We start from the raw sequence: 16,204 nt of genomic DNA, 5'->3' as shown, positions 1-16,204 counted from the left end.
CCTAAACACTATCCTGTCCTATCCTATCCTATCACTATCCTGTTCCCAGGGTGATTTTGTTGCTAGCTACACAATTGTAATCTCCGTTTCTAATTTGCTAATACTGGCACTGACATTGATACTGAGAATACATCAGTACTGTTTTTTTAGGTGGAGCAAGTACACGTAAATGTATATGAATACTATGAAGCACTATTCAATGCTGTGAAACAATTTATGTCATGGGTCCTACAGTAAATATTTCAGAGGACTCAAAGTAAAAACTTTTACCAGGACTGGTCCAGCTGGTCTCAAAACTGAGCCGGGCCAGGACTCCCCAGGGTTAACTTGTGCTTGTCTGTTATTACAGGAGAAAGCAAAGCTACCAGGAACATCCCACAAGATGGGGCACGTCCAGGACCAGTGGAGGAGCGTGGGGAGTGTTAAGAAATGCCTGCGCATGATAGGGGGGGATGGATCTGCAGAGGAGAGGGATAACGTCTCTGTTCCGCCTCTGAACAGTACCCCTCATATCACAGGTCAGATCAGCATCTCCCACACATCTGCACTGATTTTCTTTCTCACACTCTTTCACCACTTTCTTTCAAGGTCAGGTTTTTTTCCTTCTTCTAGAGCTTTTTTACTGATGCCCCGAGGCAGAAGCCTTTCACCATCTGCTTTAGTCAAATCAGTGGTGACTAAACTGATCACAGAACGTTTCCCCACTCTGTTTTGACCTTTAGATGAGCTGTCCGCTGCCCTTAAAGGGAAGAGGAGAAATGGTTCAGAGCACCCTGGGCTCTAATGCTTCTCTAGGCCCGAGCTGGCCCTTCAGTTTCTGGCCACTGACGACTGGTAGGCATAAAGCAGTACAATCAGCATCCAACTATTCAATTTTCTATGAATACAATTCTGACTAGTGAAAATACAGACCTTGTTGCCCATAGCTCTATACAGTTAGACCTCTTTCCTTGTCCTGGTTTCTTTTCTTTCACTGAATTCAAGGAGAGGAAGGTTGACGGACTTACCTTCATAAGGCATCTGTCCCAGCATCACCCCACCATCCTGATGAGCAGACTGCACGTTGTCTCCCTGGCGCTCGTGCAGGAGGTGTGATCTCTCCAAAATATTAATTGTTCATTTGTGTGATTGCTTTTCACTGTTTTTGTATCCATTCTGAACCATTTATAGAGAATAGTTCAACAGAGGGGCACAGACGGGGCTCTGCAGTGCTGATGGTGGTTTGCCTTTCCCCAGGTGAAAAACTTGCGATCAGTTGTGTCTAGGATGGCAGTGGTGTGTCTGGAAGACATGTTCACCTTTCTGCAGAGAGGGATGGACCCGGAACTGGGCAACACAGTCAAGGTGCTGCTGCACAAAGCCGGAGAATCCAACACCTTCATCCGACAAGGCGTAGATAGCACACTGGACTGCATGGTGCAGAGCTGTACCCCTGCTCGTGCAATCAACGCACTGCTAAATGGAGGTCTGAGGTGAGGACAGAAATATACAGAATAGAATAACCCCCAGAATCTTAGGGTCTGACTCCAGGAGCTGTGAAGGGTCATTTACGTTTCATGGAGCTTGAAATCAAAGCATGTAACAAAGAATGTTTACTACAATGCTAATATCTATTCATTTTCTAACCACTTTCTCCAGTTTAGGGTCATATGGTAGCTGGAGCCTATTTCTGCAAACAGCAGGTGTAAATCAGGCCAAACCTTGGACTTGTCACCAGTCCGTCACAGGACAGACACACAGACACGGACATGTGCACACTCACACCAGAAACACATGAGAACACACAAGCAGATAGCACCCCAGGTCTGGAATTGAACCCATTGGAGACTGCGTGGCAGCAGTGCTAACCACTGTGCCACCATGCTGCCATACAATGCTAACATACTTAACAAACGTGTAAAAACAACATTAGACGGTGAAATACAAACTTTTATCATTTTTAAAGAAATCTGGTTAAGCTTTGGAAAATGAAGTCCACATTGCCAATGGTTCGGTGACAAGCTGATATGGTTTCAATCAAAGTAACAGCTCAGTAATATACAATACAATGTTCTGTGTGCACAGTCACCTGAACTCCAGAGTGAGGGCGTGTATGGCACATCACCTGGCAGACCTGGTGGAGAGGATGGGTGCACGTAACCTCGCCACGGACCTCACCAACCGCATCCTGCCTGCTGCCACTCGGCTGGCACAAGATGCCTCCCAGGAAACTAGGTACAAGCTTGCTCTTTTCCTAGACGGGTAAGATGGTGATTTCCTTCAAGGAGCCAGCTTTGCAACTCCGTGGTGTAATGAGTCTCATGCAAAGATTTGTCATTTCAGACACTTTGGACAGCGGTTGCTGTCTTCCCTGAAGCACCGACTTTGAGAAAAAGGTACTGTCTGTGGTCTGTGGTCCTGTATTTTACAGTACAGCTCTAATTTTAAAACTGAAACATTTCATTTCATAATCAATGAATGATTTAAAGCAATTACTGAATTGTGTGAAAGATGAAAAATGAAAATACTGTGACAGGCCTGTTCTGGTACACCCTTTATTAAATGCAGATGGGCTGGAGCTTGAGGCCCCAGTGATGTTGCTTGACTGATTGATGAATGTATTGTATTCTGTATGCTTCGTGCACATGATCACCCAGCCCGTCTGTCTATCCTGGTGCCAATTCCACCTTTACTAACTCTTTCACTTTTGTGTCTGTTAGACTTCCAAGTGGAAGAAGAGACTTAATGGTGGAGAATGAAACATCACAGTGAAGACATTAGAACGAGACAGAACTTGCGTTATTTGTGTTTAAACTATTCTCTGCTGTTTCTTGTTGGTTTCAAGTGCTTAATAAAGTTGTTATTTTGAAATCATAATTGACCTTGCTTCTCCATTCTTTATGTTTTGCCTGTGGCTCATATGCCTGTGAATGTTGGCTCAGTACTTGTTCAAGCACATCATGGAAACATAAATGCAGTGGTATTGCTGTACTTACATTTATTCCCCATTTTTTCTGTACTGTATGTATTTTAATGCTATAATTTCTGCAACTTAACTTCATAGACTGTTGTTAGAGGCAGAAATTCGTTCTTTGAAGTTGCACTTCCTTTTTAGTTTCTACTTTTACTCCCAAGTTTGATTTAATGTTTATTATGAAGATGTCTATGGAGTTAACTCTGTCTATCAATGCCTTTGAGGATTTTGAATACTTAAATAGGTCCATCCGAGAGTTCTTTTAACCTGTCAGTAAAGGACATTCCTTTAAATCCCATAAATTATCTGGCTATTTTCTTTTGACTGATTCAATAGATCTCTCGTGTAAACACCATTCAACACAAAATTTCCAATAACAGTATAGTTGTCCAAAACCAGAATCTTACCATTGTTGATAAAATATGTTCTCTTCAGTTTGGCTTGGATGCGTGGTCCCTTCAGACTTATATTTTGATTGAGTGAAGGATATTTTGCATTTAAATGAGTGGAGGATTGTGGAAACTCTGAAGCAATCTGAACCCTAACCCTAACGCAAATCCATAGCTAGGGTTATATACACTACATTGCCCTGAGGGAGAATGTTGTCAAAATTGCCCTCAAAGAAAACGTTTGCAAGAAATTGATAACACTTATCAAACTCTTGCATTTTGCATTGAATGTGTATGTATTTTATCGAATAAAGCCCAGACTTTTAAGGTATACCTGACTGTTGCCATAGTGCATAACTATCTTGAACACTGCGGGACCGCTGTGTACATACGTTCACACTGCGAGAAGTACTACTCAATATGGGTTCATGCAAACAACCCACATATGACCACAGAAAGTCAGAACATCATGAAGACATCATAACAGGAGAAGTCCTCATTGGTTGCAAAAATGATCAATTTTAACTAAACATTTTGAAATATAATTAAACAAATTAAACATTGCTATTTCTCATTGCCATAAAAAACAGCCACACACACACAAAAAACCCTTTCAAGCTATGCTGCGTGTAAGTTCAAAACATCTACCGCTAATCCATGGAACGATTGAAAATATGTAAGCCTATGTTTGTTTCACAGTCTGAGTAACAAGCAAAACAAAATCCCGGACAATTTTTTGAATTTAATAAATCCCAGTCAGACTAATATTTTAGGTCTCAAAAAGAGGACATAAATGTCACACCCCACTCTCTCCCTCGCAAATGCTGTTACATTCCCAAACCCACTGTTTCACAATCTCATTCCTAATTAAACCCATCACATTCTCACATGCACCAGATTCCATAAATTCTCACTCCCAGACCAATTATCCAACCACGTCCCTTTCCCTTCAGTATTTAAAGTTCCCTCACAGACAAACTTTTGTTTGTTATTGAGAAGTCTCCCAAAGTATTATCTTGTGTGTTTCCAACTTTTTTTGATTGATCTCCTGGTTCCTAATCTTTGCTCCTTCCTTTTTGACCATGCTCTTTGTTGGTTTTTTTTGGGATTTCCCTGGTTACTAGACTCATTGCTTTTCCAATTGACCAACCCCCTGGATTAGGTGTTTTGGATTGTCCCTGTGCTACTCCACATTCTGCAGAATTTGTGGTTATGCATAAGGATCCTCCTATTCTACTGATTTGGTTCCCTGACACTAAATACTCGGCAATCTCTTTAAGAGACCATTTAATCAGATTGACAAGATTTTATTCATGTTGCCCTTGACTAATAAAGTGAGCAGTGTTTTAGATTTAAGGTGCATTCAAACCAGCTAAAAGCCTTTGTTTGGGCTGTTCTGGAAAACTTGGAGCATGCCCTGACTTGCCTGCAAAGGGAAGACCTGAGCCTGAAAGTTAGGACAGTTGCTGACTCATGACGTGTGATAATTGCCAGTTATTTTTTTTAATACTTCCCATGTTTTCAGCTTGTATAAAAAGAGTAAAGATAATGTGCACACCTTCCTTTGATATGTGTACTATAGAGTTGTCTCTTTCTATAGCTCACTTAAACCTGAATGATTAATTGAAACAGAGTTTTAGAAAACATAGAGGATGTTTGATGGCATGGCTGTGTTTTAGGACAGAAAGGAATTTTAGGAGAAGTGATATTTCAATATTACCTTCACTTTTTCTTGCATATATGGCTCTATTCAGTGCATTGCCCTCAATAGGAACCTTGTGTGATTTGCCCTAACAGCTTAAGTTTGAAAGAAAGTGGTTAAAGCTTTCAAACTTTTGCATCTGGTATTTGATGCACTGGAATTTTAACAGATAGTTAACATTTATTGGGCATTCCTGACTGTTAACCTATATAACCCTGAAACCATGCTCATTGTGAACACCATTCAACACTAAAATTTCAATAACAGAATCCTTGTCGAAAAATACGATTGCACCATAGTTGAGACATTCTTTGGTTTTGCAAGGTTGCTCATTCTATTCAAGCTAATATTTTGATGCACTGAGATTTTCTGCTCAAATGAGTGGAAGGTTGCATGAATTCTTTGGAGAAAATCTGACCCTTAACCCTAACCTGCCAAAACCCTTAGCTAGGGTTAGGGTTAGAATTTTAGAAAACAGAGGATGTTTGATGGCATAGCTGTGTTTTAAGTCAGAAAGGAAATTTAGGAAAAGTGATATTTCAATGTCACCTTCACTATTTTTCTTGCATATATGGCTCTATACACTGCATTGCCCTCAATGGGAACCTTGTGTAATTAGCCCTAACAGCAAAAGTTTGAAAGAAAGTGGTTAAACCTTTCAAACTATTGTATTTGGAATTGAATGCACTGGTATTTTAACAGGTGTAGCTAATATTTATTTGGTTTTCCTGACTCTTAACCTATTTAACGCTGATACCATGCTCATGGATAGTACGATTCGACACAATTTCCAATACAAGAATACTTGTCAAAAAATGAAATTGTACCACAGTTGATACATTTTGCTTGGTGTGGCAAGGCTGCTAAGTCTTTTCAGACTAATATTTTGATGCCCTGAGTTATATTTTCTGCTTTAATGAGCTCCTTGTTTCTTCTGGCCATGTTACTGTACATTTATACAGTATTCAGTACTTTGTGAAAAAAGTTATAGTTTTAAGCTCTTCTGCGAATACGCTCGATATCGGAGTAAACAGAAGCATACTTTTAGAATTTTAATATTAATAGGGAATACAATACGGAATCGCGTATCTAAAGAAATTAATAACGGTATAACTATATTCATGTACTGTTGCACAAATGGTATTATAAGACTTTCCATTGATATGTGCTTATCGCATGACTGCCTCGGTGGTGTGATCGCTTAAGTGACTGATTTGTAACCCCGAGGTTGAGTGTTCAAACCCGGCTGTCACCATCAGTTTTCTTTTAACATTTCTTTGAAAAACTAAAATAGCAAATATTATTGGCATTATATTGACATTTTTTATATTTCTAAATATCACAACATGTTCGTACTGTATGTACACAGAGGTACCGCAGGTTGTACTGTAGGGCTCAAATTCATGTGAGCCCGAAAGCCCTACATTAATGTACAAAGGTTATCGCATCTCTCTTTCTCTCTCTGTGTCTACATTGTGAAGAAACTGTCTTCACAGGTATTTTCAAAGTAGAATAAGGGCAAGTCCACCTCCCCCACTCACATGTTTTCTTAGAAAAACAGATTCACAACTCGAAGCTGTGTCAGTTTTCTGTGTAAAAAAATCAGTTTGAACACCACGGGTGCTGGTTTAAAGATGATGCTGAGTAAAGAATATTTGAATTTTCCTGCTGTCAGCAGTATTGTGTATATAGTTGACCTTTACCTGAATGAAAACAGGACATAAAGAAAGGGTTTCAGAATTCAAACAAAGCTTTATTCCTTCGTTTTGTGGTCTGGGTAATTGGAGGCTACGCTGTTATGCTTCCTATGGTGATATACGGGTTTTTCGCACGAAGCAGTATTGAGCAGTATTTCTCGCGTTGTGAAGGTGTGTACACAGCGGTCCCCCAGGTTCCAGTTAGTGCAGAATTAAGCATCGATGAAAAACCAGGTTTAAAAAAAGAGAATTAGCTCACTGATAGTTTGATGTGGAGGCTGTGAACATTTTCACATGTTGTGGTCTTTAAAATGCATTTGGTTTGAAGGCTTTCTGTGTTTCCCTTCCAAAGATATGGACAGAAGAATATTCAAGCGTGGTCAAAAAATGGCTTAAAAACGACATAGTAAAGGCTGTGAAAACAGCCACATGTATTTTGTACGCACACCAAGTGTTTTTGTAACTCTAGGAGTTATCGTGAAAAAGCTACAGTTGTGCCAATTGTAATCGTTTTTATTTTTAAAGACATTTTAGAAAAGTGTCATCTATACAAAAAATTTTCATGTAATACCACTCGATATTAATACATTTACAAGATAAGCTCTCTTTTAAAGCTCATATCATAGATCAAGCACAGATCAAACGGCAAGATCTCACACACTGGGACTGATCTGTGATCTGTGATGTGGTTGAGTGTGAATTGTGGTGCTCTAGCAGGCAGTCTGTGCTGTGCTGAAAAAAAAAATGGTTGAACAACTCTTAAGCATATTGTAGTTTTTAAGTTTATCAGTGAAAAGACCACGGGCATTTTTCCTCCCCCCTACATTCTTACTGTAGAATAGAATTTATTATTAGCACAATTTATTACAGTGCTAAATTTAATATTATTGATTACAAATAATTTATGCTAGCACCTAACTTTCTTAACGCGAGAAATACTGCTCAATATAAGCATAACAGTGTAGCCTCCAATTACCCAGACCACAAAACAAAGGAATAAATGTTAAATGAAATGTTAAAAGAAAACTGAGGACATAAAGAAAGGGTTTCAGGAAACAAAGTTTTATTCCTTCCGCCCATATCAGGAGACATTAGAAGCTTGCCACACCCAGACTGTTACAGTAACGCATTAGCAAGTTAAAGCAATTCCATTGAGAAGCCGGGTGCAATAATTGTTTTCTTCATTGATTATCTGATCTGCAAGGCCATTTGGCCGCAGTGAATGTGAATTCTGTCTGGCATTGCCAGATTGTGAAAAAATAAAAGTATTTTATGAAACACACTTTGCGATTTTAATCAAGATGGGGGTAAGGGAGGCCGGGAACGGTGAGGTGCGCTGGCAGCTGTGTGACGCAGTGGTGGCAGGGCACAGTGAGGTGCACTGGCAGCTGTGTGGTGTGACGCAGTGGTGGTCGGGCACGGTGAGGTGCGCTGGCAGCTGTGTGACGCAGTGGTGGCCGGCCATGGTGAGGTTCCCTGGCAGCTGTGTGGTGTGACGCAGTGGTGGCTGGGCACGGTGAGGTGTGCTTGCAGCTGTGTGGTGTGACGCAGTGGTTGCCAGGCATGGTGAGGTGCGGGAGTAGGGATGTGTGCGGGTAGGTTTGTGGGGGTGTGTGCGGATTGGGCTGTGGGGCCCGGCGGGTCCTGGCTGTGGTCTGGCCAAAAACAATCTACAGACATTCACAACATAGGCATATCATAAAACATTTACATGTTGTGAATGTCTATAGGTTGTATTTTATTTTTAGTTTTTGGCCAGGAACCGCCGGGCCCCATAGCCTCATCCGTACACACCCCTACTCCCGCACCTCACTGTGCCCAGTCACCACTGTGTCACACCACACAGCTGCCAGCACACTGCACCGCGCCCGGCCACCACTGCGTCACACCACACAGCTGCCAGCACACTGCACCGTTCCCAGCCACCACTGCGTCACACTACACAGCTGCCAGCGCACCTCACCGTGCCCGGCAGCAGTAGCTATTGCTACTGTCTGAGTTTCACAGGTATTTTCAACCCCCAGCCACTGTTGTTTCATCAGTTGTTATCCTGTAAAGCACTTTGAGAAGCCACCTTTAAGGGTGCTATATAAAATAGTTTATTATTATTATAGATAATATTCTTCCTCCCAGAACTTCTAAATTGTTGTTATCCTGTAAAGCGCTTTGAGAAGCATACAGTCCAGCATATTTTATTTCATTGCACTTTGACAGATCGTCTTATCACTTGTTGTCAGAATATCCCCCCCTCCAAAAATCCTTTTTTTTGTTTTGTTTACAGTAGTACTTCTCACGTTAAGACAGTTAGGTGTTAGCATAAACTATTAGTAATCAATAATATTAAATTTAGCACTGGAATAAAATGTGTTAATAATAAATTCTATTCTGCTCTGAGAATGTAGGGGGGAGGAAAAATGCCCGTGGTCTTTTCACTGATAAACTTGTGTTAACAAAAACTGAACGGTTGTTCAACCTATTTTTTTTTTCAGCTCAGCCAGTGGACTGATCACAGATCAGTCCCAGTGTGTGAGATCTTGCCGTTAGATCTGTGCTTGATCTTTGATCTGAGCTTTAATAGAGAGCTTATCTCTGTAAATAAATTAATATCGAGTGGTATTAAATGCAACTTTTTTGTATAAATCTGTATTTATTTAATACCACTTGATAGTTATGTTAATAGAGATAAGAATTCAAGTCGAAACTGTTTAGACTTTTAATTAATTTAAACTGTATTATAGCATCGTACACATGCTTAAAAGAGAAGAGAGAAAACACAATGTTTCGGCTGTGAAGTCTTCTTCAGGTGTGAGGGTCTTCTGCTTAAATGTAAAATGTAAAATGCACTTCATTTTGAGCAGAAGACCCTCACACCAGAAGAAGACTTCACAGCCGAAATGTTGCGTTTTCTCTCTTCTCTTTTAAGCATGTGTACAATGCTGTTATACAGTTTAAAATGATTAAAAGTCTGAACAGTATCGACTTGAATTCTTATCTCTATTAATATAACTATCTAGTGGCATTAAAAAATTATAATGACTACAATCTAATCACAATACGCTCCTGCTTTGTTTAGTGATGGTATGAAAAATAAATCTAAATGGAGAGAAAGCTATGCTGAAAGTTGATTAAGATAGAAGACAAAGATAATGATTTACGTTGCATTGTCAGATTGTCAATCAATACAGGCATTTAATTAAACACGTGTTTATGTTTTAATTTAAAATGGGGCTTATGGGGACTATCTTATTATTTTCTGTTCTCTTATTGTCAAAACTCGTTCAGTTGTGGTTCTTTTGGTTTCCAGTTGCTTTCTATTACAGATCTCCCGTGGAGACTTTTTTTTCCTCATAGCACTTGAAATACAGTGAAATAGGTTTAATACGGGTGGGTAGCCGTGTGCAGCATGCATAGTCTGCAAAAATACAAGTAATAGGTTTATTCCATGCTGAAAAGAGAAGAAAGACAATACAATGTTTCGGCTGTTTCAGGCTGCGTTGTTGTGCTTCCTATAGTGATATACGGGTTTTTCGTTAGAAGTCGTATTTCTCGCATTGTGAACTTGTGTACACAACGGTCCCCCTGGGTTCTAGTTAGTGCATAATTACGCATCGATGAAAAAACTGGAGGTTTAAAAAAGAGAATTAGCTCACTGATAGTTTTATGTGAAATTTTTCACAAGTCTTGGTCTTTAAAATGAATTTGGTTTGAAGGATTTCTGTTTCCCTTCCAAAGATATGGACAGAAAAATATTCGAGTGTGGTAAAAAAAATGGCTTAAAAACAACTTCGTGAAGGCTGTGAAAACAGTCACAATTACTTATCTAAAGAGCATGCTTGCCAGCGCAGTGACGTCACCGCATTTCCCTCTGAATAGATACTAAATAGGCAGTGAAAACATTTGTCTGTCTTCCATGGGGGGAAGGGGGGGACTGTCTTTCATTGGAAGGTACGCCTATTCTACTCTGAGAATGCCTGTGGTCTTTTCACTGATAAACTTAACAAAAACTGCAGTATGCTTAAGAGTTGTTCAACCATTTTTTTTTCAGCACAGCAAAGACTGTACCTGCTAGAGCACCACAATTCACACTCAACCAGATCACAGATCAGTCCCAGTGTGTGAGATCTTGCTGTTTGATCTGTGCTTGATCTTTGATCTGAGCTTTAAAAGAGAGCTTATCTTGTAAATATATTAATATCGAGTGGTATTAAATGCAACTTTTTCCTATAGATGACTTTTCTAAAATGTATTTAAAAATAAAACTGATTACAATTGGCACGAATGTAGCTTTTTTACGATACCTCCTAGAGTTACGAAAACACTTGGTGTGTGTACAAAGTACATATAACTGTTTTCACAGCCTTCACTATGTCATTTTTAAGCCTTTTTTTTTACCACGCTCGAATATTCTTCTGTCCATATCTTTGGAAGGGAAACACAGAAAGCCTTCAAACCAAATGCATTTTAAAGACCACGACATGTGAAAATGTTCACAGCCTCCACATCAAACTATCAGTGAGCTAATTCTCTTTTTTTAAACCTCTGGTTTTTCAACGATGCGTCATTACGCACTAACTGGAACCCGGGGGCACCGCTGTGTACACACCTTCACAATGTGAGAAATACTGCTCAATACAGCTTCATGCGATAAACCCGTATATCACCATAGGAAGCAACAGTGTAGCCTCCAATTACCCAGACCACAAAAAGTAATAAAGCTTTGTTTGATTTCTGAAACCCTTTCTTTATGTCCTGTTTTCATTCAGGTAAGGGTCAACTATACACACAATACTGATGAGAGCAGGAAAATTCCTATTCTTAACTCAGCAGCATCTTAAAACCAGCACCCATGGTGTTCAAACTGATTTTTTTTTACACAGAAGACACACAGCTTCGCGATGTGAATCTGTTTTTCTAAGAAAACATGTGAGTGGGGAAGGTGGACTTGCCCTTATTCTACTTTGTAGAAATACCTGTGAAACCGGTACCAGCGCCAGGCGAATGCACATTAAAGTAGGGCTTTTGGGCCCACGTGGATTTGCGCCCTACAGTACAACCTGCGGTACCGCTATGTACATAAATTATGAACATGTGATATTTAGAAATATAAAAAATGTCAATATAATGCCAATAATTTTTGCGTGATTGTTTTCTTCCTTGATGTTCTGATCTGCAAGGCAGTTTGGCCGCAGTGAATGTGGATTCTGTCTGGCATTGCCAGATTGTGGAAAATAAAAGTATTTTATGAAACACACGTTTGCGATTTGAATCAAGATGGGGGTAATGGAGTCGTCTCTAAGACACTCTCCCTTATAAAATCCATGTGAAACAAAACAAAAACTAAAAATAAGATACAATCTACAGACATTCACAACATGGACATATCATAAAACATTTACATGTTGCGAATGTCTGTAGATTGTATCTTATTTTTAGGTTTTGGCCAGACCACAGCCAGGACCCGCCGGGCCACACAGCCCCTTCCGCACACCCCCACTCCCGCACCTCACCGTGCCAGGCCACCACTGCGTCACACAGCTGCCAGCGCACCTCACCGTGCCCAGCCTCCCTTACCCCCATCTTGATTAAAATCGCCAAAGTGTGTTTCATAAAATACTTTTTTTTCACAATCTGGCAATGGCAGACAGAATTCACATTCAATGTGGCCAAATGGCCTTGCAGATCAGATCATCAATGAAGAAAACAATTATCGCACCCGGCTTCTCAATGGAATTGCTTTAACTTGCTAATGTGTTACTGTAACAGTCCGGGTGTGGCAAGCTTCTAACGTCTCCTGACTTGGGAGGAAGGAACCCGTCTTTCATTGGAAGACAATGAACATATTCTACCCGTACATGAGAATATAATGCTGGCGCGGTGGGGTGCTGTACCAGCTGTACAGAAAATGATTTTTTTAATGATTTTTTGAAGATAACACTACAGGTAATACACTGGGATATTGGGTCTTCTTCATGACTCAATAGCTTTTTAAACACAACAACCACAGTGCTGCAACCAGGTGTTTTACACACCAGACAGCCCCCCTAACCTTATACAACCTTGCTTTGGGAAAAAGAGCTTCAGAACGCAAGGCTGTCAGTCTTCTGTGCAAAAAATCGGTTTGAACATCATGGGACCTGTTTTTAATAAGCTGCTGAGTGAAGAATATTTGAATTTTCCTGCTGTCAGCAGTATTGTGAATATAGTTAACCCTTACCTGAATGAAAACAGGACATAAAGAAAGGGTTTCAGAAATCAAACAAAGCTTTATTCCCTCGGTCAGTCTGGGTAATTGGAGACTCCGCTGTTCTGCTTCCTATGGTATGGTGATATATGGGTTTTTCGCACGAAGCCGTATGGAGCAGTATTTCTCACATTGTGAAGCTGTGTACACAGCGGTGCCCCCGGGTTCCAGTTAGTGCGTAATCACGCATCATTGAAAAACCAGAAGTTTAAAAAAAGATAATTAGCTCACTGATAGTTTGATGTAGAGGCTGTGGAATTTTTCACAAATTGTGGTCTTTATAATGTATTTGGTTTGAAGGCTTTCTGTGTTTCCCTTCCAAAGATATGAACAAAAGAATATTCGAGTGTGGTAAAAAAAATGGCTTAAAAAATAATTTTTAAAAGAAAATTTCAGCATAGCTTTCTCACCATCTAGATTTATTTGTCATACCACACCCTCTAATGTCAGGTGTCTGCGTTAAATATATTTAGATCTTTGAATAATATCGTTATTGATTTCTTTAGCCTCACAGCATTGTCCAATAATACTCTTCGTCTAATTTTTAGTTAAGCAGGATTTGTGCTACAGACCAAAAAAAAAAAAAACGTTTTCACTTTTTTTCATGTATTGATGATAATGAGATCGGTAACAGTTTGAAACTATCCGTTGTTTTTAATAAATGACTTAGATTCGAACATGTGATATTTAAAGATATAAAAAAAGTCAATAGAGTATCCATAACTCTCCATTTCTATTTTAGTTTTTTAAAGAAATGTTTGTTAAAAGGAAACCCATGGCTACAGCTGGATTTAAACACCCGACCTCTCGCTTATAAGTCGGGCACTTAAACCATCACGCAACTGATAGGCACAAGACAAGCAGTGAAACAGCCGTATGTGTATGGTATATGTGTATATGGTACTGTTCGTGCTACAGTACATGAATATACTGTAATTATATCGTTATTAATTTCTTTAGATACGCGATTCCATATTATATTCCCTATTAATCAAATTCTAAAAGTATGCTTCTGTTTACTCCGGTATCAAGCGTATTCGCAGAAAAGCTTAAAACTATAAAACTATCACTTTTCTCACAAAGTACTGTATACTGTATAAACATACAGTAACATGGTCAGAAGGAGCAAGGAGCACGTAAAAACGTTTCCGAAATAACCACATGTAAGACTGTGATGCTTAAAATGTTTAGGGAGAAATGGAATACTGGTGTATATTTTTTCTTTAAAGTTCCAAGACCAGCCATATACAGTACAGTTTACATACAGTAATATGTTTATGTTCCTAAATTAATATATTTTATGAGCATGTGAAAGGCATGGTGAATCGGAGATTCTCAAGAATTACTTTGTATGATTGGAAACAAATGCGTGATTGGATCGACGAAATGCTGTGGTGTTACTTTTTGTCAATGAAAAAAGTATTTTCGTTTACAAAGACGGTTACAAAGAATGTGGACCAGGGTAATACTTTGAGTTTACAGCTTGTCCAAGGTCATTCATTATTAATACTATTAGTAATATCTTGGGTAAAGACTTTGATGGCGACAGCTCAACTCTTGTACATGAGAGGTTGAGCTTTATTAGCTCCACCTGGTGGTAATTCCGGATACTATTATCTTATATGGTAACCTGTGTTATACCGTAAAACGCCCACCGGGTTTACCGTGGTATAACCCGCTCGTTTTGAATGGCTGCATCTGTATTTAACCCTGAAACCATGCTCATTGAGAACACCATTCAACACTAAATTTTCAATAACAGAATCCTTGTAAAAAATACAATTGTACCATAGTTGATATATTTGATTTGGTTTGGCAAGGTTGCTCATTCTTTTCAAGCTAATATTTTGATGCCCTGAGTTCTATTTTCCGCTCAAATGAGTGGAATGTTGCATGTATTCTTTGGAGAAAATCTGACCCTTAACCCTAACCTACCAAAACCCTTAGCTAGGTTTAGGGTTAGAATTTTAGAAAACATAGAGGATGTTTGATGGCATGGCTGTGTTTTAGGACAGAAAGGAAATTTAGGAAAAGTGATATTTCAATGTTTCCTGCACTTTTTTTTCTTGCATATATGGCTGGCTCTATACACTGCATTTCCCTCAATGGGAATCGTGTGTAATTTTCCCTAACAGCAAAATAATAATAATAATAAACTTTATTTTATATAGCGTCTTTAAAGGTGGCTTCTCAAAGCGCTTTACAGGATGACAATAACAATAAATAAGAAGAATACAACAATAAATAAGAAGATTTCACAAGATAAGACACAATTACAATTACAACAAAAACAATAGAGGAGACCGTGGAAGGTGGTACTAAGAAGAGCAGAGGGGTGAAGAATGGAACCAGTTAAGTAAAGGCTTTTCTGAAGAAGAAGGTTTTGAGTCTGGATTTGAAGGTGTTTAGAGAAGGTGACTCTCGGATATCCTTGGGCAAAGAGTTCCAGAGCTTGGGGGCATAGCAGGAGAAGGCCCTGTCACCCATACAATGTAGACGGGCTTGGGGGACAGTAAGGAGGGCAGAATTTGAAGAGCGGAGGTTGCGAGGTGGGGAGTAGGGCGATAAAAGTTCTGACGGGTATTGAGGTGCCAAGCCATGTAAAGCCTTATAGGTGAGCATGAGAATTTTAAAGTCTACACGGAATTTGACAGGAAGCCAGTGCAAGGACTCCAGGATAGGAGTAATGTGAACACTTGCACTAGACCTGGTCAGGATTCTGGCTGCTGAATTTTGGACATACTGCAGTTTGTTCAGAGTAGATTTAGATACCCCAGGGAGAAGAGCATTGCAGTAGTCAATTCGAGAGAATACAAATATGTTGATCAGCTTTTCAGCCACAGTTAATGATAGCATAGGGCGTAGTCTTGCGATATTTCTAAGGTGAAAAAAAGACGTTTTGACAGTATGCTGTACATGTGGGTCGAATGTTAAGCCAGAATCGAATATAACCCCAAGGTTTTTCAATTTTGATTGAAGCTCAAGTACAGAGCCATCTACAGATAGGGTTACAGGACTGGCTTTACGAAGTTGATGGGGGGTACCAATAAGCATGACTTCAGTCTTGTCACAGTTAAGATGAAGGATGTTTTGAGTCATCCAAATTTTTATGTCAGAGATGCAATTAGATAGAATAGAGACTGCCACATCCGTGTCAGGTTTGGTATGGATGTATATTTGAGTATCGTCAGCGTAAAAATGAAAGCTGAGGCCATGTGATCT

This window comes from Lepisosteus platostomus, chromosome 4 (genome assembly GCF_059453375.1).
Source record: "Lepisosteus platostomus isolate fLepPlt1 chromosome 4, fLepPlt1.hap1, whole genome shotgun sequence".
Taxonomy (NCBI): domain Eukaryota; kingdom Metazoa; phylum Chordata; class Actinopteri; order Semionotiformes; family Lepisosteidae; genus Lepisosteus; species Lepisosteus platostomus.
Note: the sequence above shows the minus strand (reverse complement) of the source record.